The sequence below is a fragment of the Eleutherodactylus coqui genome, unplaced genomic scaffold (genome assembly GCF_035609145.1).
Source record: "Eleutherodactylus coqui strain aEleCoq1 unplaced genomic scaffold, aEleCoq1.hap1 HAP1_SCAFFOLD_530, whole genome shotgun sequence".
NCBI classification, from domain to species: Eukaryota; Metazoa; Chordata; class Amphibia; order Anura; family Eleutherodactylidae; genus Eleutherodactylus; species Eleutherodactylus coqui.
The window spans coordinates 1-21,424 of record NW_027102590.1 but is presented as its reverse complement, the minus strand read 5'-3'; the positions used below and the strand labels follow the sequence as shown (position 1 = coordinate 21,424).

Below are 21,424 nucleotides of genomic sequence, written 5' to 3'. Positions count from 1 at the left end.
AAGTCAACGGGACCTGGGATTCCCAGCCGGTCACCCACACTGGTACTTGCCAGGCCTCAAGCTGGCTGGCGGCCGCGATCTGACGAGAGCAGGTACATTCAGCTTAGAATGCCCGTTGACAGCTCCTCCTCCTTTCCTATGGGCTTTCTGCAGTGCGAACGCACCTCCGAAAAGGAAAGCAACCTACTCACGGCCTTAAAAGTCAACGAGACCTGGGATTCCCAGCCGGTCACCCATACTGGTACTTGCCAGGCCTCAAGCTGGCTGGCGGCCGCGATCTGACGAGAGCAGGCACATTCAGCTTAGAATGCCCGTTGACAGCTCCTCCTCCTTTCCTATGGGCTTTCTGCAGTGCGAACGCACCTCCGAAAAGGAAAGAAACCTACTCACGGCCTTAAAAGTCAACGGGACCTGGGATTCCCAGCCGGTCACCCATACTGGTACTTGCCAGGCCTCAAGCTGGCTGGCGGCCGCGATCTGACGAGAGCAGGCACATTCAGCTTAGAATGCCCGTTGACAGCTCCTCCTCCTTTCCTATGGGCTTTCTGCAGTGCGAACGCACCTCCGAAACGGAAAGAAACCTACTCACGGCCTTAAAAGTCAACGGGACCTGGGATTCCCAGCCGGTCACCCATACTGGTACTTGCCAGGCCTCAAGCTGGCTGGCGGCCACGATCTGACGAGAGCAGGAACATTCAGCTTAGAATGCCCGTTGACAGCTCCTCCTCCTTTCCTATGGGCTTTCTGCAGTGCGAACGCACCTCCGAAAAGGAAAGAAACCTACTCACGGCCTTAAAAGTCAACGGGACCTGGGATTCCCAGCCGGTCACCCATACTGGTACTTGCCAGGCCTCAAGCTGGCTGGCGGCCGCGATCTGACGAGAGCAGGCACATTCAGCTTAGAATGCCCGTTGACAGCTCCTCCTCCTTTCCTATGGGCTTTCTGCAGTGCGAACGCACTTCCGAAAAGGAAAGAAACCTACTCACGGCCTTAAAAGTCAACGGGACCTGGGATTTCCAGCCGGTCACCCATACTGGTACTTGCCAGGCCTCAAGCTGGCTGGTGGCCGCGATCTGACGAGAGCAGGCACATTCAGCTTAGAATGCCCGTTGACAGCTCCTCCTCCTTTCATATGGGCTTTCTGCAGTGCGAACGCACCTCCGAAAAGGAAAGCAACCTACTCACGGCCATAAAAGTCAACGGGACCTGGGATTCCCAGCCGGTCACCCATACTGGTACTTGCCAGGCCTCAAGCTGGCTGGCGGCCGCGATCTGACGAGAGCAGGCACATTCAGCTTAGAATGCCCGTTGACAGCTCCTCCTCCTTTCCTATGGGCTTTCTGCAGTGCGAACGCACCTCCGAAAAGGAAAGAAACCTACTCACGGCCTTAAAAGTCAACGGGACCTGGGATTCCCAGCCGGTCACCCATACTGGTACTTGCCAGGCCTCAAGCTGGCTGGCGGCCGCAATCTGACGAGAGCAGGCACATTCAGCTTAGAATGCCCGTTGACAGCTCCTCCTCCTTTCCTATGGGCTTTCTGCAGTGCGAACGCACCTCCGAAACGGAAAGAAACCTACTCACGGCCTTAAAAGTCAATGGGACCTGGGATTCCCAGCCGGTCACCCATACTGGTACTTGCCAGGCCTCAAGCTGGCTGGCGGCCGCGATCTGACGAGAGCAGGTACATTCAGCTTAGAAAGCCCGTTGACAGCTCCTCCTCCTTTCCTATGGGCTTTCTGCAGTGCGAACGCACCTCCGAAAAGGAAAGCAACCTACTCACGGCCTTAAAAGTCAACGGGACCTGGGATTCCCAGCCGGTCACCCATACTGGTACTTGCCAGGCCTCAAGCTGGCTGGCGGCCGCGATCTGACGAGAGCAGGCACATTCAGCTTAGAATGCCCGTTGACAGCTCCTCCTCCTTTCCTATGGGCTTTCTGCAGTGCGAACGCACCTCCGAAAAGGAAAGCAACCTACTCACGGCCTTAAAAGTCAGCGGGACCTGGGATTCCCAGCCGGTCACCCATACTGGTACTTGCCAGGCCTCAAGCTGGCTGGCGGCCGCGATCTGACGAGAGCAGGCACATTCAGCTTAGAATGCCCGTTGACAGCTCCTCCTCCTTTCCTATGGGCTTTCTGCAGTGCGAACGCACCTCCGAAACGGAAAGAAACCTACTCACGGCCTTAAAAGTCAACGGGACCTGGGATTCCCAGCCGGTCACCCATACTGGTACTTGCCAGGCCTCAAGCTGGCTGGCGGTCGCGATCTGACGAGAGCAGGCACATTCAGCTTAGAATGCCCGTTGACAGCTCCTCCTCCTTTCCTATGGGCTTTCTGCAGTGCGAACGCACCTCCGAAAAGGAAAGAAACCTACTCACGGCCTTAAAAGTCAACGGGACCTGGGATTCCCAGCCGGTCACCCATACTGGTACTTGCCAGGCCTCAAGCTGGCTGGCGGCCGCGATCTGACGAGAGCAGGCACATTCAGCTTAGAATGCCCGTTGACAGCTCCTCCTCCTTTCCTATGGGCTTTCTGCAGTGCGAACGCACCTCCGAAACGGAAAGAAACCTACTCACGGCCTTAAAAGTCAATGGGACCTGGGATTCCCAGCCGGTCACCCATACTGGTACTTGCCAGGCCTCAAGCTGGCTGGCGGCCACGATCTGACGAGAGCAGGTACATTCAGCTTAGAATGCCCGTTGACAGCTCCTCCTCCTTTCCTATGGGCTTTCTGCAGTGCGAACGCACCTCCGAAAAGGAAAGCAACCTACTCACGGCCTTAAAAGTCAACGGGACCTGGGATTCCCAGCCGGTCACCCATACTGGTACTTGCCAGGCCTCAAGCTGGCTGGCGGCCGCGATCTGACGAGAGCAGGCACATTCAGCTTAGAATGCCCGTTGACAGCTCCTCCTCCTTTCCTATGGGCTTTCTGCAGTGCGAACGCACCTCCGAAAAGGAAAGAAACCTACTCACGGCCTTAAAAGTCAACGGGACCTGGGATTCCCAGCCGGTCACCCATACTGGTACTTGCCAGGCCTCAAGCTGGCTGGCGGCCGCGATCTGACGAGAGCAGGCACATTCAGCTTAGAATGCCCGTTGACAGCTCCTCCTCCTTTCCTATGGGCTTTCTGCAGTGCGAACGCACCTCCGAAACGGAAAGAAACCTACTCACGGCCTTAAAAGTCAATGGGACCTGGGATTCCCAGCCGGTCACCCATACTGGTACTTGCCAGGCCTCAAGCTGGCTGGCGGCCGCGATCTGACGAGAGCAGGTACATTCAGCTTAGAATGCCCGTTGACAGCTCCTCCTCCTTTCCTATGGGCTTTCTGCAGTGCGAACGCACCTCCGAAAAGGAAAGCAACCTACTCACGGCCTTAAAAGTCAACGGGACCTGGGATTCCCAGCCGGTCACCCATACTGGTACTTGCCAGGCCTCAAGCTGGCTGGCGGCCGCGATCTGACGAGAGCAGGCACATTCAGCTTAGAATGCCCGTTGACAGCTCCTCCTCCTTTCCTATGGGCTTTCTGCAGTGCGAACGCACCTCCGAAAAGGAAAGAAACCTACTCACGGCCTTAAAAGTCAACGGGACCTGGGATTCCCAGCCGGTCACCCATACTGGTACTTGCCAGGCCTCAAGCTGGCTGGCGGCCGCGATCTGACGAGAGCAGGCACATTCAGCTTAGAATGCCCGTTGACAGCTCCTCCTCCTTTCCTATGGGCTTTCTGCAGTGCGAACGCACCTCCGAAAAGGAAAGCAACCTACTCACGGCCTTAAAAGTCAACGGGACCTGGGATTCCCAGCCGGTCACCCATACTGGTACTTGCCAGGCCTCAAGCTGGCTGGCGGTCGCGATCTGACGAGAGCAGGCACATTCAGCTTAGAATGCCCGTTGACAGCTCCTCCTCCTTTCCTATGGGCTTTCTGCAGTGCGAACGCACCTCCGAAAAGGAAAGAAACCTACTCACGGCCTTAAAAGTCAACGGGACCTGGGATTCCCAGCCGGTCACCCATACTGGTACTTGCCAGGCCTCAAGCTGGCTGGCGGCCGCGATCTGACGAGAGCAGGCACATTCAGCTTAGAATGCCCGTTGACAGCTCCTCCTCCTTTCCTATGGGCTTTCTGCAGTGCGAACGCACCTCCGAAACGGAAAGAAACCTACTCACGGCCTTAAAAGTCAATGGGACCTGGGATTCCCAGCCGGTCACCCATACTGGTACTTGCCAGGCCTCAAGCTGGCTGGCGGCCACGATCTGACGAGAGCAGGTACATTCAGCTTAGAATGCCCGTTGACAGCTCCTCCTCCTTTCCTATGGGCTTTCTGCAGTGCGAACGCACCTCCGAAAAGGAAAGCAACCTACTCACGGCCTTAAAAGTCAACGGGACCTGGGATTCCCAGCCGGTCACCCATACTGGTACTTGCCAGGCCTCAAGCTGGCTGGCGGCCGCGATCTGACGAGAGCAGGCACATTCAGCTTAGAATGCCCGTTGACAGCTCCTCCTCCTTTCCTATGGGCTTTCTGCAGTGCGAACGCACCTCCGAAAAGGAAAGAAACCTACTCACGGCCTTAAAAGTCAACGGGACCTGGGATTCCCAGCCGGTCACCCATACTGGTACTTGCCAGGCCTCAAGCTGGCTGGCGGCCGCGATCTGACGAGAGCAGGCACATTCAGCTTAGAATGCCCGTTGACAGCTCCTCCTCCTTTCCTATGGGCTTTCTGCAGTGCGAACGCACCTCCGAAACGGAAAGAAACCTACTCACGGCCTTAAAAGTCAATGGGACCTGGGATTCCCAGCCGGTCACCCATACTGGTACTTGCCAGGCCTCAAGCTGGCTGGCGGCCGCGATCTGACGAGAGCAGGTACATTCAGCTTAGAATGCCCGTTGACAGCTCCTCCTCCTTTCCTATGGGCTTTCTGCAGTGCGAACGCACCTCCGAAAAGGAAAGCAACCTACTCACGGCCTTAAAAGTCAACGGGACCTGGGATTCCCAGCCGGTCACCCATACTGGTACTTGCCAGGCCTCAAGCTGGCTGGCGGCCGCGATCTGACGAGAGCAGGCACATTCAGCTTAGAATGCCCGTTGACAGCTCCTCCTCCTTTCCTATGGGCTTTCTGCAGTGCGAACGCACCTCCGAAAAGGAAAGAAACCTACTCACGGCCTTAAAAGTCAACGGGACCTGGGATTCCCAGCCGGTCACCCATACTGGTACTTGCCAGGCCTCAAGCTGGCTGGCGGCCGCGATCTGACGAGAGCAGGCACATTCAGCTTAGAATGCCCGTTGACAGCTCCTCCTCCTTTCCTATGGGCTTTCTGCAGTGCGAACGCACCTCCGAAAAGGAAAGCAACCTACTCACGGCCTTAAAAGTCAACGGGACCTGGGATTCCCAGCCGGTCACCCATACTGGTACTTGCCAGGCCTCAAGCTGGCTGGCGGCCGCGATCTGACGAGAGCAGGCACATTCAGCTTAGAATGCCCGTTGACAGCTCCTCCTCCTTTCCTATGGGCTTTCTGCAGTGCGAACGCACCTCCGAAAAGGAAAGAAACCTACTCACGGCCTTAAAAGTCAACGGGACCTGGGATTCCCAGCCGGTCACCCATACTGGTACTTGCCAGGCCTCAAGCTGGCTGGCGGCCGCGATCTGACGAGAGCAGGCACATTCAGCTTAGAATGCCCGTTGACAGCTCCTCCTCCTTTCCTATGGGCTTTCTGCAGTGCGAACGCACCTCCGAAACGGAAAGAAACCTACTCACGGCCTTAAAAGTCAACGGGACCTGGGATTCCCAGCCGGTCACCCATACTGGTACTTGCCAGGCCTCAAGCTGGCTGGCGGCCGCGATCTGACGAGAGCAGGCACATTCAGCTTAGAATGCCCGTTGACAGCTCCTCCTCCTTTCCTATGGGCTTTCTGCAGTGCGAACGCACCTCCGAAAAGGAAAGAAACCTACTCACGGCCTTAAAAGTCAACGGGACCTGGGATTCCCAGCCGGTCACCCACACTGGTACTTGCCAGGCCTCAAGCTGGCTGGCGGCCGCGATCTGACGAGAGCAGGTACATTCAGCTTAGAATGCCCGTTGACAGCTCCTCCTCCTTTCCTATGGGCTTTCTGCAGTGCGAACGCACCTCCGAAAAGGAAAGCAACCTACTCACGGCCTTAAAAGTCAACGGGACCTGGGATTCCCAGCCGGTCACCCATACTGGTACTTGCCAGGCCTCAAGCTGGCTGGCGGCCGCGATCTGACGAGAGCAGGCACATTCAGCTTAGAATGCCCGTTGACAGCTCCTCCTCCTTTCCTATGGGCTTTCTGCAGTGCGAACGCACCTCCGAAAAGGAAAGAAACCTACTCACGGCCTTAAAAGTCAACGGGACCTGGGATTCCCAGCCGGTCACCCATACTGGTACTTGCCAGGCCTCAGGCTGGCTGGCGGCCGCGATCTGACGAGAGCAGGCACATTCAGCTTAGAATGCCCGTTGACAGCTCCTCCTCCTTTCCTATGGGCTTTCTGCAGTGCGAACGCACCTCCGAAACGGAAAGAAACCTACTCACGGCCTTAAAAGTCAACGGGACCTGGGATTCCCAGCCGGTCACCCATACTGGTACTTGCCAGGCCTCAAGCTGGCTGGCGGCCACGATCTGACGAGAGCAGGAACATTCAGCTTAGAATGCCCGTTGACAGCTCCTCCTCCTTTCCTATGGGCTTTCTGCAGTGCGAACGCACCTCCGAAAAGGAAAGAAACCTACTCACGGCCTTAAAAGTCAACGGGACCTGGGATTCCCAGCCGGTCACCCATACTGGTACTTGCCAGGCCTCAAGCTGGCTGGCGGCCGCGATCTGACGAGAGCAGGCACATTCAGCTTAGAATGCCCGTTGACAGCTCCTCCTCCTTTCCTATGGGCTTTCTGCAGTGCGAACGCACTTCCGAAAAGGAAAGAAACCTACTCACGGCCTTAAAAGTCAACGGGACCTGGGATTTCCAGCCGGTCACCCATACTGGTACTTGCCAGGCCTCAAGCTGGCTGGTGGCCGCGATCTGACGAGAGCAGGCACATTCAGCTTAGAACGCCCGTTGACAGCTCCTCCTCCTTTCATATGGGCTTTCTGCAGTGCGAACGCACCTCCGAAAAGGAAAGCAACCTACTCACGGCCATAAAAGTCAACGGGACCTGGGATTCCCAGCCGGTCACCCATACTGGTACTTGCCAGGCCTCAAGCTGGCTGGCGGCCGCGATCTGACGAGAGCAGGCACATTCAGCTTAGAATGCCCGTTGACAGCTCCTCCTCCTTTCCTATGGGCTTTCTGCAGTGCGAACGCACCTCCGAAAAGGAAAGAAACCTACTCACGGCCTTAAAAGTCAACGGGACCTGGGATTCCCAGCCGGTCACCCATACTGGTACTTGCCAGGCCTCAAGCTGGCTGGCGGCCGCAATCTGACGAGAGCAGGCACATTCAGCTTAGAATGCCCGTTGACAGCTCCTCCTCCTTTCCTATGGGCTTTCTGCAGTGCGAACGCACCTCCGAAACGGAAAGAAACCTACTCACGGCCTTAAAAGTCAATGGGACCTGGGATTCCCAGCCGGTCACCCATACTGGTACTTGCCAGGCCTCAAGCTGGCTGGCGGCCGCGATCTGACGAGAGCAGGTACATTCAGCTTAGAATGCCCGTTGACAGCTCCTCCTCCTTTCCTATGGGCTTTCTGCAGTGCGAACGCACCTCCGAAAAGGAAAGCAACCTACTCACGGCCTTAAAAGTCAACGGGACCTGGGATTCCCAGCCGGTCACCCATACTGGTACTTGCCAGGCCTCAAGCTGGCTGGCGGCCGCGATCTGACGAGAGCAGGCACATTCAGCTTAGAATGCCCGTTGACAGCTCCTCCTCCTTTCCTATGGGCTTTCTGCAGTGCGAACGCACCTCCGAAAAGGAAAGCAACCTACTCACGGCCTTAAAAGTCAACGGGACCTGGGATTCCCAGCCGGTCACCCATACTGGTACTTGCCAGGCCTCAAGCTGGCTGGCGGCCGCGATCTGACGAGAGCAGGCACATTCAGCTTAGAATGCCCGTTGACAGCTCCTCCTCCTTTCCTATGGGCTTTCTGCAGTGCGAACGCACCTCCGAAACGGAAAGAAACCTACTCACGGCCTTAAAAGTCAACGGGACCTGGGATTCCCAGCCGGTCACCCATACTGGTACTTGCCAGGCCTCAAGCTGGCTGGCGGTCGCGATCTGACGAGAGCAGGCACATTCAGCTTAGAATGCCCGTTGACAGCTCCTCCTCCTTTCCTATGGGCTTTCTGCAGTGCGAACGCACCTCCGAAAAGGAAAGAAACCTACTCACGGCCTTAAAAGTCAACGGGACCTGGGATTCCCAGCCGGTCACCCATACTGGTACTTGCCAGGCCTCAAGCTGGCTGGCGGCCGCGATCTGACGAGAGCAGGCACATTCAGCTTAGAATGCCCGTTGATAGCTCCTCCTCCTTTCCTATGGGCTTTCTGCAGTGCGAACGCACTTCCGAAAAGAAAAGAAACCTACTCACGGCCTTAAAAGTCAACGGGACCTGGGATTCCCAGCCGGTCACCCATACTGGTACTTGCCAGGCCTCAAGCTGGCTGGCGGCCGCGATCTGACGAGAGCAGGCACATTCAGCTTAGATTGCCCGTTGACAGCTCCTCCTCCTTTCCTATGGGCTTTCTGCAGTGCGAACGCACCTCCGAAAAGGAAAGAAACCTACTCACGGCCTTAAAAGTCAACTGGACCTGGGATTCCCAGCCGGTCACCCATACTGGTACTTGCCAGGCCTCAAGCTGGCTGGCGGCCGCGATCTGACGAGAGCAGGCACATTCAGCTTAGAATGCCCGTTGACAGCTCCTCCTCCTTTCCTATGGGCTTTCTGCAGTGCGAACGCACTTCCGAAAAGGAAAGAAACCTACTCACGGCCTTAAAAGTCAACGGGACCTGGGATTCCCAGCCGGTCACCCATACTGGTACTTGCCAGGCCTCAAGCTGGCTGGCGGCCGCGATCTGACGAGAGCAGGCACATTCAGCTTAGAATGCCCGTTGACAGCTCCTCCTCCTTTCCTATGGGCTTTCTGCAGTGCGAACGCACCTCCGAAAAGGAAAGCAACCTACTCACGGCCTTAAAAGTCAACGGGACCTGGGATTCCCAGCCGGTCACCCATACTGGTACTTGCCAGGCCTCAAGCTGGCTGGCGGCCGCGATCTGACGAGAGCAGGCACATTCAGCTAAGAATGCCCGTTGACAGCTCCTCCTCCTTTCCTATGGGCTTTCTGCAGTGCGAACGCACCTCCGAAAAGGAAAGAAACCTACTCACGGCCTTAAAAGTCAACGGGACCTGGGATTCCCAGCCGGTCACCCATACTGGTACTTGCCAGGCCTCAAGCTGGCTGGCGGCCGCGATCTGACGAGAGCAGGCACATTCAGCTTAGAATGCCCGTTGACAGCTCCTCCTCCTTTCCTATGGGCTTTCTGCAGTGCGAACGCACCTCCGAAACGGAAAGAAACCTACTCACGGCCTTAAAAGTCAATGGGACCTGGGATTCCCAGCCGGTCACCCATACTGGTACTTGCCAGGCCTCAAGCTGGCTGGCGGCCACGATCTGACGAGAGCAGGTACATTCAGCTTAGAATGCCCGTTGACAGCTCCTCCTCCTTTCCTATGGGCTTTCTGCAGTGCGAACGCACCTCCGAAAAGGAAAGCAACCTACTCACGGCCTTAAAAGTCAACGGGACCTGGGATTCCCAGCCGGTCACCCATACTGGTACTTGCCAGGCCTCAAGCTGGCTGGCGGCCGCGATCTGACGAGAGCAGGCACATTCAGCTTAGAATGCCCGTTGACAGCTCCTCCTCCTTTCCTATGGGCTTTCTGCAGTGCGAACGCACCTCCGAAAAGGAAAGAAACCTACTCACGGCCTTAAAAGTCAACGGGACCTGGGATTCCCAGCCGGTCACCCATACTGGTACTTGCCAGGCCTCAAGCTGGCTGGCGGCCGCGATCTGACGAGAGCAGGCACATTCAGCTTAGAATGCCCGTTGACAGCTCCTCCTCCTTTCCTATGGGCTTTCTGCAGTGCGAACGCACCTCCGAAAAGGAAAGCAACCTACTCACGGCCTTAAAAGTCAACGGGACCTGGGATTCCCAGCCGGTCACCCATACTGGTACTTGCCAGGCCTCAAGCTGGCTGGCGACCGCGATCTGACGAGAGCAGGCACATTCAGCTTAGAATGCCCGTTGACAGTACCTCCTCCTTTCCTATGGGCTTTCTGCAGTGCGAACGCACCTCCGAAAAGGAAAGCAACCTACTCACGGCCTTAAAAGTCAACGGGACCTGGGATTCCCAGCCGGTCACCCATACTGGTACTTGCCAGGCCTCAAGCTGGCTGGCGGCCGCGATCTGACGAGAGCAGGCACATTCAGCTTAGAATGCCCGTTGACAGCTCCTCCTCCTTTCCTATGGGCTTTCTGCAGTGCGAACGCACCTCCGAAACGGAAAGAAACCTACTCACGGCCTTAAAAGTCAACGGGACCTGGGATTCCCAGCCGGTCACCCATACTGGTACTTGCCAGGCCTCAAGCTGGCTGGCGGCCGCGATCTGACGAGAGCAGGTACATTCAGCTTAGAATGCCCGTTGACAGCTCCTCCTCCTTTCCTATGGGCTTTCTGCAGTGCGAACGCACCTCCGAAAAGGAAAGCAACCTACTCACGGCCTTAAAAGTCAACGGGACCTGGGATTCCCAGCCGGTCACCCATACTGGTACTTGCCAGGCCTCAAGCTGGCTGGCGGCCGCGATCTGACGAGAGCAGGCACATTCAGCTTAGAACGCCCGTTGACAGCTCCTCCTCCTTTCCTATGGGCTTTCTGCAGTGCGAACGCACCTCCGAAAAGGAAAGAAACCTACTCACGGCCTTAAAAGTCAACGGGACCTGGGATTCCCAGCCGGTCACCCATACTGGTACTTGCCAGGCCTCAAGCTGGCTGGCGGCCGCGATCTGACGAGAGCAGGCACATTCAGCTTAGAATGCCCGTTGACAGCTCCTCCTCCTTTCCTATGGGCTTTCTGCAGTGCGAACGCACCTCCGAAACGGAAAGAAACCTACTCACGGCCTTAAAAGTCAACGGGACCTGGGATTCCCAGCCGGTCACCCATACTGGTACTTGCCAGGCCTCAAGCTGGCTGGCGGCAGCGATCTGACGAGAGGAGGCACATTCAGCTTAGAATGCCCGTTGACAGCTCCTCCTCCTTTCCTATGGGCTTTCTGCAGTGCGAACGCACCTCCGAAAAGGAAAGCAACCTACTCACGGCCTTAAAAGTCAGCGGGACCCGGGATTCCCAGCCGGTCACCCATACTGGTACTTGCCAGGCCTCAAGCTGGCTGGCGGCCGCGATCTGACGAGAGCAGGCACATTCAGCTTAGAATGCCCGTTGACAGCTCCTCCTCCTTTCCTATGGGCTTTCTGCAGTGCGAACGCACCTCCGAAAAGGAAAGAAACCTACTCACGGCCTTAAAAGTCAACGGGACCTGGGATTCCCAGCCGGTCACCCATACTGGTACTTGCCAGGCCTCAAGCTGGCTGGCGGCCGCGATCTGACGAGAGCAGGCACATTCAGCTTAGAATGCCCGTTGACAGCTCCTCCTCCTTTCCTATGGGCTTTCTGCAGTGCGAACGCAACTCCGAAAAGGAAAGAAACCTACTCACGGCCTTAAAAGTCAACGGGACCTGGGATTCCCAGCCGGTCACCCATACTGGTACTTGCCAGGCCTCAAGCTGGCTGGCGGCCGCGATCTGACGAGAGCAGGCACATTCAGCTTAGAATGCCCGTTGACAGCTCCTCCTCCTTTCCTATGGGCTTTCTGCAGTGCGAACGCACCTCCGAAAAGGAAAGCAACCTACTCACGGCCTTAAAAGTCAACGGGACCTGGGATTCCCAGCCGGTCACCCATACTGGTACTTGCCAGGCCTCAAGCTGGCTGGCGGCCGCGATCTGACGAGAGCAGGCACATTCAGCTTAGAACGCCCGTTGACAGCTCCTCCTCCTTTCCTATGGGCTTTCTGCAGTGCGAACGCACCTCCGAAAAGGAAAGAAACCTACTCACGGCCTTAAAAGTCAACGGGACCTGGGATTCCCAGCCGGTCACCCATACTGGTACTTGCCAGGCCTCAAGCTGGCTGGCGGCCGCGATCTGACGAGAGCAGGCACATTCAGCTTAGAATGCCCGTTGATAGCTCCTCCTCCTTTCCTATGGGCTTTCTGCAGTGCGAACGCACTTCCGAAAAGAAAAGAAACCTACTCACGGCCTTAAAAGTCAACGGGACCTGGGATTCCCAGCCGGTCACCCATACTGGTACTTGCCAGGCCTCAAGCTGGCTGGCGGCCGCGATCTGACGAGAGCAGGCACATTCAGCTTAGATTGCCCGTTGACAGCTCCTCCTCCTTTCCTATGGGCTTTCTGCAGTGCGAACGCACCTCCGAAAAGGAAAGAAACCTACTCACGGCCTTAAAAGTCAACTGGACCTGGGATTCCCAGCCGGTCACCCATACTGGTACTTGCCAGGCCTCAAGCTGGCTGGCGGCCGCGATCTGACGAGAGCAGGCACATTCAGCTTAGAATGCCCGTTGACAGCTCCTCCTCCTTTCCTATGGGCTTTCTGCAGTGCGAACGCACTTCCGAAAAGGAAAGAAACCTACTCACGGCCTTAAAAGTCAACGGGACCTGGGATTCCCAGCCGGTCACCCATACTGGTACTTGCCAGGCCTCAAGCTGGCTGGCGGCCGCGATCTGACGAGAGCAGGCACATTCAGCTTAGAATGCCCGTTGACAGCTCCTCCTCCTTTCCTATGGGCTTTCTGCAGTGCGAACGCACCTCCGAAAAGGAAAGCAACCTACTCACGGCCTTAAAAGTCAACGGGACCTGGGATTCCCAGCCGGTCACCCATACTGGTACTTGCCAGGCCTCAAGCTGGCTGGCGGCCGCGATCTGACGAGAGCAGGCACATTCAGCTAAGAATGCCCGTTGACAGCTCCTCCTCCTTTCCTATGGGCTTTCTGCAGTGCGAACGCACCTCCGAAAAGGAAAGAAACCTACTCACGGCCTTAAAAGTCAACGGGACCTGGGATTCCCAGCCGGTCACCCATACTGGTACTTGCCAGGCCTCAAGCTGGCTGGCGGCCGCGATCTGACGAGAGCAGGCACATTCAGCTTAGAATGCCCGTTGACAGCGCCTCCTCCTTTCCTATGGGCTTTCTGCAGTGCGAACGCACCTCCGAAACGGAAAGAAACCTACTCACGGCCTTAAAAGTCAATGGGACCTGGGATTCCCAGCCGGTCACCCATACTGGTACTTGCCAGGCCTCAAGCTGGCTGGCGGCCACGATCTGACGAGAGCAGGTACATTCAGCTTAGAATGCCCGTTGACAGCTCCTCCTCCTTTCCTATGGGCTTTCTGCAGTGCGAACGCACCTCCGAAAAGGAAAGCAACCTACTCACGGCCTTAAAAGTCAACGGGACCTGGGATTCCCAGCCGGTCACCCATACTGGTACTTGCCAGGCCTCAAGCTGGCTGGCGGCCGCGATCTGACGAGAGCAGGCACATTCAGCTTAGAATGCCCGTTGACAGCTCCTCCTCCTTTCCTATGGGCTTTCTGCAGTGCGAACGCACCTCCGAAAAGGAAAGAAACCTACTCACGGCCTTAAAAGTCAACGGGACCTGGGATTCCCAGCCGGTCACCCATACTGGTACTTGCCAGGCCTCAAGCTGGCTGGCGGCCGCGATCTGACGAGAGCAGGCACATTCAGCTTAGAATGCCCGTTGACAGCTCCTCCTCCTTTCCTATGGGCTTTCTGCAGTGCGAACGCACCTCCGAAAAGGAAAGCAACCTACTCACGGCCTTAAAAGTCAACGGGACCTGGGATTCCCAGCCGGTCACCCATACTGGTACTTGCCAGGCCTCAAGCTGGCTGGCGACCGCGATCTGACGAGAGCAGGCACATTCAGCTTAGAATGCCCGTTGACAGTACCTCCTCCTTTCCTATGGGCTTTCTGCAGTGCGAACGCACCTCCGAAAAGGAAAGCAACCTACTCACGGCCTTAAAAGTCAACGGGACCTGGGATTCCCAGCCGGTCACCCATACTGGTACTTGCCAGGCCTCAAGCTGGCTGGCGGCCGCGATCTGACGAGAGCAGGCACATTCAGCTTAGAATGCCCGTTGACAGCTCCTCCTCCTTTCCTATGGGCTTTCTGCAGTGCGAACGCACCTCCGAAACGGAAAGAAACCTACTCACGGCCTTAAAAGTCAACGGGACCTGGGATTCCCAGCCGGTCACCCATACTGGTACTTGCCAGGCCTCAAGCTGGCTGGCGGCCGCGATCTGACGAGAGCAGGTACATTCAGCTTAGAATGCCCGTTGACAGCTCCTCCTCCTTTCCTATGGGCTTTCTGCAGTGCGAACGCACCTCCGAAAAGGAAAGCAACCTACTCACGGCCTTAAAAGTCAACGGGACCTGGGATTCCCAGCCGGTCACCCATACTGGTACTTGCCAGGCCTCAAGCTGGCTGGCGGCCGCGATCTGACGAGAGCAGGCACATTCAGCTTAGAACGCCCGTTGACAGCTCCTCCTCCTTTCCTATGGGCTTTCTGCAGTGCGAACGCACCTCCGAAAAGGAAAGAAACCTACTCACGGCCTTAAAAGTCAACGGGACCTGGGATTCCCAGCCGGTCACCCATACTGGTACTTGCCAGGCCTCAAGCTGGCTGGCGGCCGCGATCTGACGAGAGCAGGCACATTCAGCTTAGAATGCCCGTTGACAGCTCCTCCTCCTTTCCTATGGGCTTTCTGCAGTGCGAACGCACCTCCGAAACGGAAAGAAACCTACTCACGGCCTTAAAAGTCAACGGGACCTGGGATTCCCAGCCGGTCACCCATACTGGTACTTGCCAGGCCTCAAGCTGGCTGGCGGCCGCGATCTGACGAGAGCAGGCACATTCAGCTTAGAATGCCCGTTGACAGCTCCTCCTCCTTTCCTATGGGCTTTCTGCAGTGCGAACGCACCTCCGAAACGGAAAGAAACCTACTCACGGCCTTAAAAGTCAACGGGACCTGGGATTCCCAGCCGGTCACCCATACTGGTACTTGCCAGGCCTCAAGCTGGCTGGCGGCCGCGATCTGACGAGAGCAGGCACATTCAGCTTAGAATGCCCGTTGACAGCTCCTCCTCCTTTCCTATGGGCTTTCTGCAGTGCGAACGCACCTCCGAAAAGGAAAGCAACCTACTCACGGCCTTAAAAGTCAGCGGGACCCGGGATTCCCAGCCGGTCACCCATACTGGTACTTGCCAGGCCTCAAGCTGGCTGGCGGCCGCGATCTGACGAGAGCAGGCACATTCAGCTTAGAATGCCCGTTGACAGCTCCTCCTCCTTTCCTATGGGCTTTCTGCAGTGCGAACGCACCTCCGAAAAGGAAAGAAACCTACTCACGGCCTTAAAAGTCAACGGGACCTGGGATTCCCAGCCGGTCACCCATACTGGTACTTGCCAGGCCTCAAGCTGGCTGGCGGCCGCGATCTGACGAGAGCAGGCACATTCAGCTTAGAATGCCCGTTGACAGCTCCTCCTCCTTTCCTATGGGCTTTCTGCAGTGCGAACGCAACTCCGAAAAGGAAAGAAACCTACTCACGGCCTTAAAAGTCAACGGGACCTGGGATTCCCAGCCGGTCACCCATACTGGTACTTGCCAGGCCTCAAGCTGGCTGGCGGCCGCGATCTGACGAGAGCAGGCACATTCAGCTTAGAATGCCCGTTGACAGCTCCTCCTCCTTTCCTATGGGCTTTCTGCAGTGCGAACGCACCTCCGAAAAGGAAAGCAACCTACTCACGGCCTTAAAAGTCAACGGGACCTGGGATTCCCAGCCGGTCACCCATACTGGTACTTGCCAGGCCTCAAGCTGGCTGGCGGCCGCGATCTGACGAGAGCAGGCACATTCAGCTTAGAACGCCCGTTGACAGCTCCTCCTCCTTTCCTATGGGCTTTCTGCAGTGCGAACGCACCTCCGAAAAGGAAAGAAACCTACTCACGGCCTTAAAAGTCAACGGGACCTGGGATTCCCAGCCGGTCACCCATACTGGTACTTGCCAGGCCTCAAGCTGGCTGGCGGCCGCGATCTGACGAGAGCAGGCACATTCAGCTTAGAATGCCCGTTGACAGCTCCTCCTCCTTTCCTATGGGCTTTCTGCAGTGCGAACGCACCTCCGAAACGGAAAGAAACCTACTGACGGCCTTAAAAGTCAATGGGACCTGGGATTCCCAGCCGGTCACCCATACTGGTACTTGCCAGGCCTCAAGCTGGCTGGCGGCCGCGATCTGACGAGAGCAGGTACATTCAGCTTAGAATGCCCGTTGACAGCTCCTCCTCCTTTCCTATGGGCTTTCTGCAGTGCGAACGCACCTCCGAAAAGGAAAGCAACCTACTCACGGCCTTAAAAGTCAACGGGACCTGGGATTACCAGCCGGTCACCCATACTGGTACTTGCCAGGCCTCAAGCTGGCTGGCGGCCGCGATCTGACGAGAGCAGGCACATTCAGCTTAGAATTCCCGTTGACAGCTCCTCCTCCTTTCCTATGGGCTTTCTGCAGTGCGAACGCACCTCCGAAAAGGAAAGAAACCTACTCACGGCCTTAAAAGTCAACGGGACCTGGGATTCCCAGCCGGTCACCCATACTGGTACTTGCCAGGCCTCAAGCTGGCTGGCGGCCGCGATCTGACGAGAGCAGGCACATTCAGCTTAGAATGCCCGTTGACAGCTCCTCCTCCTTTCCTATGGGCTTTCTGCAGTGCGAACGCACCTCCGAAAAGGAAAGCAACCTACTCACGGCCTTAAAAGCCAACGGGACCTGGATTCCCAGCCGGTCACCCATACTGGTACTTGCCAGGCCTCAAGCTGGCTGGCGGCCGCGATCTGACGAGAGCAGGCACATTCAGCTTAGAATGCCCGTTGACAGCTCCTCCTCCTTTCCTATGGGCTTTCTGCAGTGCGAACGCACCTCCGAAACGGAAAGAAACCTACTCACGGCCTTAAAAGTCAACGGGACCTGGGATTCCCAGCCGGTCACCCATACTGGTACTTGCCAGGCCTCAAGCTGGCTGGCGGCCGCGATCTGACGAGAGCAGGCACATTCAGCTTAGAATGCCCGTTGACAGCTCCTCCTCCTTTCCTATGGGCTTTCTGCAGTGCGAACGCACCTCCGAAAAGGAAAGAAACCTACTCACGGCCTTAAAAGTCAACGGGACCTGGGATTCCCAGCCGGTCACCCATACTGGTACTTGCCAGGCCTCAAGCTGGCTGGCGCCGCGATCTGACGAGAGCAGGCACATTCAGCTTAGAATGCCCGTTGATAGCTCCTCCTCCTTTCCTATGGGCTTTCTGCAGTGCGAACGCACTTCCGAAAAGGAAAGAAACCTACTCACGGCCTTAAAAGTCAACTGAACCTGGGATTCCCAGCCGGTCACCCATACTGGTACTTGCCAGGCCTCAAGCTGGCTGGCGGCCGCGATCTGACGAGAGCAGGCACATTCAGCTTAGAATGCCCGTTGACAGCTCCTCCTCCTTTCCTATGGGCTTTCTGCAGTGCGAACGCACTTCCGAAAAGGAAAGAAACCTACTCACGGCCTTAAAAGTCAACGGGACCTGGGATTCCCAGCCGGTCACCCATACTGGTACTTGCCAGGCCTCAAGCTGGCTGGCGGCCGCGATCTGAGCGAGAGCAGGCACATTCAGCTTAGAATGCCCGTTGACAGCTCCTCCTCCTTTCCTATGGGCTTTAAGGAGTGCGAACGCACCTCCGAAAAGGAAAGCAAACTACTCACGGCCTTAAAAGTCAACGGGACCTGGGATTCCCAGCCGGTCACCCATACTGGTACTTGCCAGGCCTCAAGCTGGCTGGCGCCCGCGATCTGACGAGAGCAGGCACATTCAGCTTAGAATGCCCGTTGACAGCTCCTCCTCCTTTCCTATGGGCTTTCTGCAGTGCGAACGCACCTCCGAAAAGGAAAGAAACCTACTCACGGCCTTAAAAGTCAACGGGACCTGGGATTCCCAGCCGGTCACCCATACTGGTACTTGCCAGGCCTCAAGCTGGCTGGCGGCCGCGATCTGACGAGAGCAGGCACATTCAGCTGTAGAATGCCTGTTGACAGCTCCTCCTCCTTTCCTATGGGCTTTCTGCAGTGCGAACGCACCTCCGAAACGGAAAGAAACCTACTCACGGCCTTAAAAGTCAATGGGACCTGGGATTCCCAGCCGGTCACCCATACTGGTACTTGCCAGGCCTCAAGCTGGCTGGCGGCCGCGATCTGACGAGAGCAGGCACATTCAGCTTAGAATGCCCGTTGACAGCTCCTCCTCCTTTCCTATGGGCTTTCTGCAGTGCGAACGCACCTCCGAAAAGGAAAGCAACCTACTCACGGCCTTAAAAGTCAACGGGACCTGGGATTCCCAGCCGGTCACCCATACTGGTACTTGCCAGGCCTCAAGCTGGCTGGCGGCCGCGATCTGACGAGAGCAGGCACATTCAGCTTAGAATGCCCGTTGACAGCTCCTCCTCCTTTCCTATGGGCTTTCTGGCAGTGCGAACGCACCTCCGAAACGGAAAGAAACCTACTCACGGCCTTAAAAGTCAACGGGACCTGGGATTCCCAGCCGGTCACCCATACTGGTACTTGCCAGGCCTCAAGCTGGCTGGCGGCCGCGATCTGACGAGAGCAGGCACATTCAGCTTAGAATGCCCGTTGACAGCTCCTCCTCCTTTCCTATGGGCTTTCTGCAGTGCGAACGCACCTCCGAAAAGGAAAGAAACCTACTCACGGCCTTAAAAGTCAACGGGACCTGGGATTCCCAGCCGGTCACCCATACTGGTACTTGCCAGGCCTCAAGCTGGCTGGCGGCCGCGATCTGACTGAGAGCAGGCACATTCAGCTTAGAATGCCCGTTGACAGCTCCTCCTCCTTTCCTATGGGCTTTCTGCAGTGCGAACGCACCTCCGAAACGGAAAGAAACCCTACTCACGGCCTTAAAAGTCAACGGGACCTGGGATTCCAGCCGGTCACCCACACTGGTACTTGCCAGGCCTCAAGCTGGCTGGCGGCCGCGATCTGACGAGAGGCAGTACATTCAGCTGTAGAATACCCGTTGACAGCTCCTCCTCCTTTCCTATGGGCTTTCTGCAGTGCGAACGCACCTCCGAAAAGGAAAGAAACCTACTCACGGCCTTAAAAGTCAACGGGACCTGGGATTCCCAGCCGGTCACCCATACTGGTACTTGCCAGGCCTCAAGCTGGCTGGCGGCCGCGATCTGACGAGAGCAGGCACATTCAGCTTAGAATGCCCGTTGACAGCTCCTCCTCCTTTCCTATGGGCTTTCTGCAGTGCGAACGCACCTCCGAAAAGGAAAGCAACCTACTCACGGCCTTAAAAGTCAACGGGACCTGGGATTCCCAGCCGGTCACCCATACTGGTACTTGCCAGGCCTCAAGCTGGCTGGCGGCCGCGATCTGACGAGAGCAGGCACATTCAGCTTAGAATGCCCGTTGACAGCTCCTCCTCCTTTCCTATGGGCTTTCTGCAGTGCGAACGCACCTCCGAAACGGAAAGAAACCTACTCACTGGCCTTAAAAGTCAACGGGACCTGGGATTCCCAGCCGGTCACCCATACTGGTACTTGCCAGGCCTCAAGCTGGCTGGCGGCCGCGATCTGACGAGAGCAGGCACATTCAGCTTAGAATGCCGTTGACAGCTCCTCCTCCTTTCCTATGGGCTTTCTGCAGTGCGAACGCACCTCCGAAAAGGAAAGCAACCTACTCACGGCCTTAAAAGTCAGCGGGACCCGGGATTCCCAGCCGGTCACCCATACTGGTACTTGCCAGGCCTCAAGCTGGCTGGCGGCCGCGATCTGACGAGAGCAGGCACATTCAGCTTAGAATGCCCGTTGACAGCTCCTCCTCCTTTCCTATGGGCTTTCTGCAGTGCGAACGCACCTCCGAAAAGGAAAGAAACCTACTCACGGCCTTAAAAGTCAACGGGACCTGGGATTCCAGCCGGTCACCCATACTGGTACTTGCCAGGCCTCAAGCTGGCTGGCGGCCGCGATCTGACGAGAGCAGGCACATTCAGCTTAGAATGCCCGTTGACAGCTCCTCCTCCTTTCCTATGGGCTTTCTGCAGTGCGAACGCAACTCCGAAAAGGAAAGAAACCTACTCACGGCCTTAAAAGTCAACGGGACCTGGGATTCCCAGCCGGTCACCCATACTGGTACTTGCCAGGCCTCAAGCTGGCTGGCGGCCGCGATCTGACGAGAGCAGGCACATTCAGCTTAGAATGCCCGTTGACAGCTCCTCCTCCTTTCCTATGGGCTTTCTGCAGTGCGAACGCACCTCCGAAAAGGAAAGCAACCTACTCACGGCCTTAAAAGTCAACGGGACCTGGGATTCCCAGCCGGTCACCCATACTGGTACTTGCCAGGCCTCAAGCTGGCTGGCGGCCGCGATCTGACGAGAGCAGGCACATTCAGCTTAGAACGCCCGTTGACAGCTCCTCCTCCTTTCCTATGGGCTTTCTGCAGTGCGAACGCACCTCCGAAAAGGAAAGAAACCTACTCACGGCCTTAAAAGTCAACGGGACCTGGGATTCCCAGCCGGTCACCCCATACTGGTACTTGCCAGGCCTCAAGCTGGCTGGCGGGCCGCGATCTGACGAGAGCAGGCACATTCAGCTTAGAATGCCCGTTGACAGCTCCTCCTCCTTTCCTATGGCTTTCTGCAGTGCGAACGCACCTCCGAAACGGAAAGAAACCTACTGACGGCCTTAAAAGTCAATGGGACCTGGGATTCCCAGCCGGTCACCCATACTGGTACTTGCCAGGCCTCAAGCTGGCTGGCGGCCGCGATCTGACGAGAGCAGGTACATTCAGCTTAGAATGCCCGTTGACAGCTCCTCCTCCTTTCCTATGGGCTTTCTGCCAGTGCGAACGCACCTCCGAAAAGGAAAGCAACCTACTCACGGCCTTAAAAGTCAACGGGACCTGGGATTACCAGCCGGTCACCCATACTGGTACTTGCCAGGCCTCAAGCTGGCTGGCGGCCGCGATCTGACGAGAGCAGGCACATTCAGCTTAGAATTCCCGTTGACAGCTCCTCCTCCTTTCCTATGGGCTTTCTGCAGTGCGAACGCACCTCCGAAAAGGAAAGAAACCTACTCACGGCCTTAAAAGTCAACGGGACCTGGGATTCCCAGCCGGTCACCCATACTGGTACTTGCCAGGCCTCAAGCTGGCTGGCGGCCGCGATCTGACGAGAGCAGGCACATTCAGCTTAGAATGCCCGTTGACAGCTCCA

At 56.8% G+C, this 21,424-nt stretch overlaps 99 pseudogenes; all 99 read right to left on the bottom strand.

The window, feature by feature from the left end:
- Position 1: 1 nt before the first annotated feature.
- On the bottom strand, positions 2-120 carry LOC136605352 (5S ribosomal RNA; annotated as a pseudogene).
- An 80-nt stretch (positions 121-200) lies between these two features.
- LOC136605214 (5S ribosomal RNA) lies at positions 201-319 on the bottom strand (annotated as a pseudogene).
- An 80-nt stretch (positions 320-399) lies between these two features.
- LOC136605051 (5S ribosomal RNA) lies at positions 400-518 on the bottom strand (annotated as a pseudogene).
- An 80-nt stretch (positions 519-598) lies between these two features.
- Positions 599-717, bottom strand: LOC136605259 (5S ribosomal RNA; annotated as a pseudogene).
- An 80-nt stretch (positions 718-797) lies between these two features.
- Positions 798-916, bottom strand: LOC136605049 (5S ribosomal RNA; annotated as a pseudogene).
- Positions 917-996: 80 nt separating this feature from the next.
- LOC136605273 (5S ribosomal RNA) lies at positions 997-1,115 on the bottom strand (annotated as a pseudogene).
- An 80-nt stretch (positions 1,116-1,195) lies between these two features.
- Positions 1,196-1,314, bottom strand: LOC136605048 (5S ribosomal RNA; annotated as a pseudogene).
- An 80-nt stretch (positions 1,315-1,394) lies between these two features.
- Positions 1,395-1,513, bottom strand: LOC136605263 (5S ribosomal RNA; annotated as a pseudogene).
- An 80-nt stretch (positions 1,514-1,593) lies between these two features.
- LOC136605309 (5S ribosomal RNA) lies at positions 1,594-1,712 on the bottom strand (annotated as a pseudogene).
- Positions 1,713-1,792: 80 nt separating this feature from the next.
- Positions 1,793-1,911, bottom strand: LOC136605047 (5S ribosomal RNA; annotated as a pseudogene).
- Positions 1,912-1,991: 80 nt separating this feature from the next.
- Positions 1,992-2,110, bottom strand: LOC136605280 (5S ribosomal RNA; annotated as a pseudogene).
- Positions 2,111-2,190: 80 nt separating this feature from the next.
- LOC136605245 (5S ribosomal RNA) lies at positions 2,191-2,309 on the bottom strand (annotated as a pseudogene).
- An 80-nt stretch (positions 2,310-2,389) lies between these two features.
- LOC136605046 (5S ribosomal RNA) lies at positions 2,390-2,508 on the bottom strand (annotated as a pseudogene).
- Positions 2,509-2,588: 80 nt separating this feature from the next.
- LOC136605319 (5S ribosomal RNA) lies at positions 2,589-2,707 on the bottom strand (annotated as a pseudogene).
- An 80-nt stretch (positions 2,708-2,787) lies between these two features.
- Positions 2,788-2,906, bottom strand: LOC136605045 (5S ribosomal RNA; annotated as a pseudogene).
- Positions 2,907-2,986: 80 nt separating this feature from the next.
- LOC136605043 (5S ribosomal RNA) lies at positions 2,987-3,105 on the bottom strand (annotated as a pseudogene).
- An 80-nt stretch (positions 3,106-3,185) lies between these two features.
- On the bottom strand, positions 3,186-3,304 carry LOC136605202 (5S ribosomal RNA; annotated as a pseudogene).
- An 80-nt stretch (positions 3,305-3,384) lies between these two features.
- On the bottom strand, positions 3,385-3,503 carry LOC136605042 (5S ribosomal RNA; annotated as a pseudogene).
- An 80-nt stretch (positions 3,504-3,583) lies between these two features.
- Positions 3,584-3,702, bottom strand: LOC136605041 (5S ribosomal RNA; annotated as a pseudogene).
- Positions 3,703-3,782: 80 nt separating this feature from the next.
- On the bottom strand, positions 3,783-3,901 carry LOC136605244 (5S ribosomal RNA; annotated as a pseudogene).
- Positions 3,902-3,981: 80 nt separating this feature from the next.
- On the bottom strand, positions 3,982-4,100 carry LOC136605040 (5S ribosomal RNA; annotated as a pseudogene).
- An 80-nt stretch (positions 4,101-4,180) lies between these two features.
- LOC136605318 (5S ribosomal RNA) lies at positions 4,181-4,299 on the bottom strand (annotated as a pseudogene).
- Positions 4,300-4,379: 80 nt separating this feature from the next.
- On the bottom strand, positions 4,380-4,498 carry LOC136605038 (5S ribosomal RNA; annotated as a pseudogene).
- An 80-nt stretch (positions 4,499-4,578) lies between these two features.
- Positions 4,579-4,697, bottom strand: LOC136605357 (5S ribosomal RNA; annotated as a pseudogene).
- Positions 4,698-4,777: 80 nt separating this feature from the next.
- Positions 4,778-4,896, bottom strand: LOC136605201 (5S ribosomal RNA; annotated as a pseudogene).
- Positions 4,897-4,976: 80 nt separating this feature from the next.
- On the bottom strand, positions 4,977-5,095 carry LOC136605356 (5S ribosomal RNA; annotated as a pseudogene).
- Positions 5,096-5,175: 80 nt separating this feature from the next.
- LOC136605355 (5S ribosomal RNA) lies at positions 5,176-5,294 on the bottom strand (annotated as a pseudogene).
- An 80-nt stretch (positions 5,295-5,374) lies between these two features.
- LOC136605354 (5S ribosomal RNA) lies at positions 5,375-5,493 on the bottom strand (annotated as a pseudogene).
- An 80-nt stretch (positions 5,494-5,573) lies between these two features.
- LOC136605353 (5S ribosomal RNA) lies at positions 5,574-5,692 on the bottom strand (annotated as a pseudogene).
- Positions 5,693-5,772: 80 nt separating this feature from the next.
- Positions 5,773-5,891, bottom strand: LOC136605179 (5S ribosomal RNA; annotated as a pseudogene).
- Positions 5,892-5,971: 80 nt separating this feature from the next.
- LOC136605340 (5S ribosomal RNA) lies at positions 5,972-6,090 on the bottom strand (annotated as a pseudogene).
- Positions 6,091-6,170: 80 nt separating this feature from the next.
- On the bottom strand, positions 6,171-6,289 carry LOC136605167 (5S ribosomal RNA; annotated as a pseudogene).
- An 80-nt stretch (positions 6,290-6,369) lies between these two features.
- Positions 6,370-6,488, bottom strand: LOC136605272 (5S ribosomal RNA; annotated as a pseudogene).
- Positions 6,489-6,568: 80 nt separating this feature from the next.
- On the bottom strand, positions 6,569-6,687 carry LOC136605258 (5S ribosomal RNA; annotated as a pseudogene).
- Positions 6,688-6,767: 80 nt separating this feature from the next.
- Positions 6,768-6,886, bottom strand: LOC136605351 (5S ribosomal RNA; annotated as a pseudogene).
- An 80-nt stretch (positions 6,887-6,966) lies between these two features.
- On the bottom strand, positions 6,967-7,085 carry LOC136605329 (5S ribosomal RNA; annotated as a pseudogene).
- An 80-nt stretch (positions 7,086-7,165) lies between these two features.
- On the bottom strand, positions 7,166-7,284 carry LOC136605154 (5S ribosomal RNA; annotated as a pseudogene).
- Positions 7,285-7,364: 80 nt separating this feature from the next.
- Positions 7,365-7,483, bottom strand: LOC136605262 (5S ribosomal RNA; annotated as a pseudogene).
- An 80-nt stretch (positions 7,484-7,563) lies between these two features.
- LOC136605200 (5S ribosomal RNA) lies at positions 7,564-7,682 on the bottom strand (annotated as a pseudogene).
- An 80-nt stretch (positions 7,683-7,762) lies between these two features.
- Positions 7,763-7,881, bottom strand: LOC136605350 (5S ribosomal RNA; annotated as a pseudogene).
- Positions 7,882-7,961: 80 nt separating this feature from the next.
- Positions 7,962-8,080, bottom strand: LOC136605349 (5S ribosomal RNA; annotated as a pseudogene).
- An 80-nt stretch (positions 8,081-8,160) lies between these two features.
- On the bottom strand, positions 8,161-8,279 carry LOC136605243 (5S ribosomal RNA; annotated as a pseudogene).
- An 80-nt stretch (positions 8,280-8,359) lies between these two features.
- Positions 8,360-8,478, bottom strand: LOC136605226 (5S ribosomal RNA; annotated as a pseudogene).
- An 80-nt stretch (positions 8,479-8,558) lies between these two features.
- Positions 8,559-8,677, bottom strand: LOC136605219 (5S ribosomal RNA; annotated as a pseudogene).
- An 80-nt stretch (positions 8,678-8,757) lies between these two features.
- LOC136605298 (5S ribosomal RNA) lies at positions 8,758-8,876 on the bottom strand (annotated as a pseudogene).
- Positions 8,877-8,956: 80 nt separating this feature from the next.
- Positions 8,957-9,075, bottom strand: LOC136605347 (5S ribosomal RNA; annotated as a pseudogene).
- An 80-nt stretch (positions 9,076-9,155) lies between these two features.
- LOC136605187 (5S ribosomal RNA) lies at positions 9,156-9,274 on the bottom strand (annotated as a pseudogene).
- An 80-nt stretch (positions 9,275-9,354) lies between these two features.
- On the bottom strand, positions 9,355-9,473 carry LOC136605346 (5S ribosomal RNA; annotated as a pseudogene).
- An 80-nt stretch (positions 9,474-9,553) lies between these two features.
- On the bottom strand, positions 9,554-9,672 carry LOC136605317 (5S ribosomal RNA; annotated as a pseudogene).
- An 80-nt stretch (positions 9,673-9,752) lies between these two features.
- LOC136605345 (5S ribosomal RNA) lies at positions 9,753-9,871 on the bottom strand (annotated as a pseudogene).
- Positions 9,872-9,951: 80 nt separating this feature from the next.
- Positions 9,952-10,070, bottom strand: LOC136605344 (5S ribosomal RNA; annotated as a pseudogene).
- Positions 10,071-10,150: 80 nt separating this feature from the next.
- LOC136605184 (5S ribosomal RNA) lies at positions 10,151-10,269 on the bottom strand (annotated as a pseudogene).
- Positions 10,270-10,349: 80 nt separating this feature from the next.
- Positions 10,350-10,468, bottom strand: LOC136605343 (5S ribosomal RNA; annotated as a pseudogene).
- Positions 10,469-10,548: 80 nt separating this feature from the next.
- On the bottom strand, positions 10,549-10,667 carry LOC136605160 (5S ribosomal RNA; annotated as a pseudogene).
- An 80-nt stretch (positions 10,668-10,747) lies between these two features.
- On the bottom strand, positions 10,748-10,866 carry LOC136605242 (5S ribosomal RNA; annotated as a pseudogene).
- An 80-nt stretch (positions 10,867-10,946) lies between these two features.
- LOC136605142 (5S ribosomal RNA) lies at positions 10,947-11,065 on the bottom strand (annotated as a pseudogene).
- A 279-nt stretch (positions 11,066-11,344) lies between these two features.
- On the bottom strand, positions 11,345-11,463 carry LOC136605307 (5S ribosomal RNA; annotated as a pseudogene).
- An 80-nt stretch (positions 11,464-11,543) lies between these two features.
- LOC136605342 (5S ribosomal RNA) lies at positions 11,544-11,662 on the bottom strand (annotated as a pseudogene).
- Positions 11,663-11,742: 80 nt separating this feature from the next.
- LOC136605341 (5S ribosomal RNA) lies at positions 11,743-11,861 on the bottom strand (annotated as a pseudogene).
- An 80-nt stretch (positions 11,862-11,941) lies between these two features.
- On the bottom strand, positions 11,942-12,060 carry LOC136605241 (5S ribosomal RNA; annotated as a pseudogene).
- An 80-nt stretch (positions 12,061-12,140) lies between these two features.
- Positions 12,141-12,259, bottom strand: LOC136605225 (5S ribosomal RNA; annotated as a pseudogene).
- Positions 12,260-12,339: 80 nt separating this feature from the next.
- Positions 12,340-12,458, bottom strand: LOC136605218 (5S ribosomal RNA; annotated as a pseudogene).
- Positions 12,459-12,538: 80 nt separating this feature from the next.
- On the bottom strand, positions 12,539-12,657 carry LOC136605297 (5S ribosomal RNA; annotated as a pseudogene).
- An 80-nt stretch (positions 12,658-12,737) lies between these two features.
- LOC136605339 (5S ribosomal RNA) lies at positions 12,738-12,856 on the bottom strand (annotated as a pseudogene).
- An 80-nt stretch (positions 12,857-12,936) lies between these two features.
- LOC136605186 (5S ribosomal RNA) lies at positions 12,937-13,055 on the bottom strand (annotated as a pseudogene).
- An 80-nt stretch (positions 13,056-13,135) lies between these two features.
- On the bottom strand, positions 13,136-13,254 carry LOC136605338 (5S ribosomal RNA; annotated as a pseudogene).
- Positions 13,255-13,334: 80 nt separating this feature from the next.
- LOC136605316 (5S ribosomal RNA) lies at positions 13,335-13,453 on the bottom strand (annotated as a pseudogene).
- Positions 13,454-13,533: 80 nt separating this feature from the next.
- On the bottom strand, positions 13,534-13,652 carry LOC136605336 (5S ribosomal RNA; annotated as a pseudogene).
- Positions 13,653-13,732: 80 nt separating this feature from the next.
- On the bottom strand, positions 13,733-13,851 carry LOC136605335 (5S ribosomal RNA; annotated as a pseudogene).
- An 80-nt stretch (positions 13,852-13,931) lies between these two features.
- Positions 13,932-14,050, bottom strand: LOC136605182 (5S ribosomal RNA; annotated as a pseudogene).
- An 80-nt stretch (positions 14,051-14,130) lies between these two features.
- LOC136605334 (5S ribosomal RNA) lies at positions 14,131-14,249 on the bottom strand (annotated as a pseudogene).
- An 80-nt stretch (positions 14,250-14,329) lies between these two features.
- Positions 14,330-14,448, bottom strand: LOC136605037 (5S ribosomal RNA; annotated as a pseudogene).
- Positions 14,449-14,528: 80 nt separating this feature from the next.
- On the bottom strand, positions 14,529-14,647 carry LOC136605239 (5S ribosomal RNA; annotated as a pseudogene).
- An 80-nt stretch (positions 14,648-14,727) lies between these two features.
- Positions 14,728-14,846, bottom strand: LOC136605333 (5S ribosomal RNA; annotated as a pseudogene).
- An 80-nt stretch (positions 14,847-14,926) lies between these two features.
- On the bottom strand, positions 14,927-15,045 carry LOC136605325 (5S ribosomal RNA; annotated as a pseudogene).
- An 80-nt stretch (positions 15,046-15,125) lies between these two features.
- On the bottom strand, positions 15,126-15,244 carry LOC136605313 (5S ribosomal RNA; annotated as a pseudogene).
- An 80-nt stretch (positions 15,245-15,324) lies between these two features.
- LOC136605306 (5S ribosomal RNA) lies at positions 15,325-15,443 on the bottom strand (annotated as a pseudogene).
- Positions 15,444-15,523: 80 nt separating this feature from the next.
- LOC136605301 (5S ribosomal RNA) lies at positions 15,524-15,642 on the bottom strand (annotated as a pseudogene).
- Positions 15,643-15,722: 80 nt separating this feature from the next.
- Positions 15,723-15,841, bottom strand: LOC136605289 (5S ribosomal RNA; annotated as a pseudogene).
- An 80-nt stretch (positions 15,842-15,921) lies between these two features.
- On the bottom strand, positions 15,922-16,040 carry LOC136605237 (5S ribosomal RNA; annotated as a pseudogene).
- An 80-nt stretch (positions 16,041-16,120) lies between these two features.
- Positions 16,121-16,239, bottom strand: LOC136605130 (5S ribosomal RNA; annotated as a pseudogene).
- An 80-nt stretch (positions 16,240-16,319) lies between these two features.
- On the bottom strand, positions 16,320-16,438 carry LOC136605199 (5S ribosomal RNA; annotated as a pseudogene).
- A 279-nt stretch (positions 16,439-16,717) lies between these two features.
- LOC136605276 (5S ribosomal RNA) lies at positions 16,718-16,836 on the bottom strand (annotated as a pseudogene).
- Positions 16,837-16,916: 80 nt separating this feature from the next.
- On the bottom strand, positions 16,917-17,034 carry LOC136605197 (5S ribosomal RNA; annotated as a pseudogene).
- Positions 17,035-17,114: 80 nt separating this feature from the next.
- LOC136605264 (5S ribosomal RNA) lies at positions 17,115-17,233 on the bottom strand (annotated as a pseudogene).
- A 278-nt stretch (positions 17,234-17,511) lies between these two features.
- LOC136605328 (5S ribosomal RNA) lies at positions 17,512-17,630 on the bottom strand (annotated as a pseudogene).
- An 80-nt stretch (positions 17,631-17,710) lies between these two features.
- Positions 17,711-17,830, bottom strand: LOC136605314 (5S ribosomal RNA; annotated as a pseudogene).
- Positions 17,831-17,910: 80 nt separating this feature from the next.
- LOC136605196 (5S ribosomal RNA) lies at positions 17,911-18,029 on the bottom strand (annotated as a pseudogene).
- A 280-nt stretch (positions 18,030-18,309) lies between these two features.
- On the bottom strand, positions 18,310-18,428 carry LOC136605279 (5S ribosomal RNA; annotated as a pseudogene).
- An 80-nt stretch (positions 18,429-18,508) lies between these two features.
- On the bottom strand, positions 18,509-18,627 carry LOC136605252 (5S ribosomal RNA; annotated as a pseudogene).
- An 81-nt stretch (positions 18,628-18,708) lies between these two features.
- Positions 18,709-18,827, bottom strand: LOC136605240 (5S ribosomal RNA; annotated as a pseudogene).
- An 80-nt stretch (positions 18,828-18,907) lies between these two features.
- On the bottom strand, positions 18,908-19,027 carry LOC136605295 (5S ribosomal RNA; annotated as a pseudogene).
- A 280-nt stretch (positions 19,028-19,307) lies between these two features.
- On the bottom strand, positions 19,308-19,426 carry LOC136605228 (5S ribosomal RNA; annotated as a pseudogene).
- Positions 19,427-19,506: 80 nt separating this feature from the next.
- On the bottom strand, positions 19,507-19,625 carry LOC136605215 (5S ribosomal RNA; annotated as a pseudogene).
- Positions 19,626-19,904: 279 nt separating this feature from the next.
- Positions 19,905-20,023, bottom strand: LOC136605305 (5S ribosomal RNA; annotated as a pseudogene).
- Positions 20,024-20,301: 278 nt separating this feature from the next.
- LOC136605203 (5S ribosomal RNA) lies at positions 20,302-20,420 on the bottom strand (annotated as a pseudogene).
- An 80-nt stretch (positions 20,421-20,500) lies between these two features.
- Positions 20,501-20,619, bottom strand: LOC136605236 (5S ribosomal RNA; annotated as a pseudogene).
- A 280-nt stretch (positions 20,620-20,899) lies between these two features.
- Positions 20,900-21,018, bottom strand: LOC136605198 (5S ribosomal RNA; annotated as a pseudogene).
- Positions 21,019-21,298: 280 nt separating this feature from the next.
- On the bottom strand, positions 21,299-21,417 carry LOC136605191 (5S ribosomal RNA; annotated as a pseudogene).
- Positions 21,418-21,424: the final 7 nt, after the last annotated feature.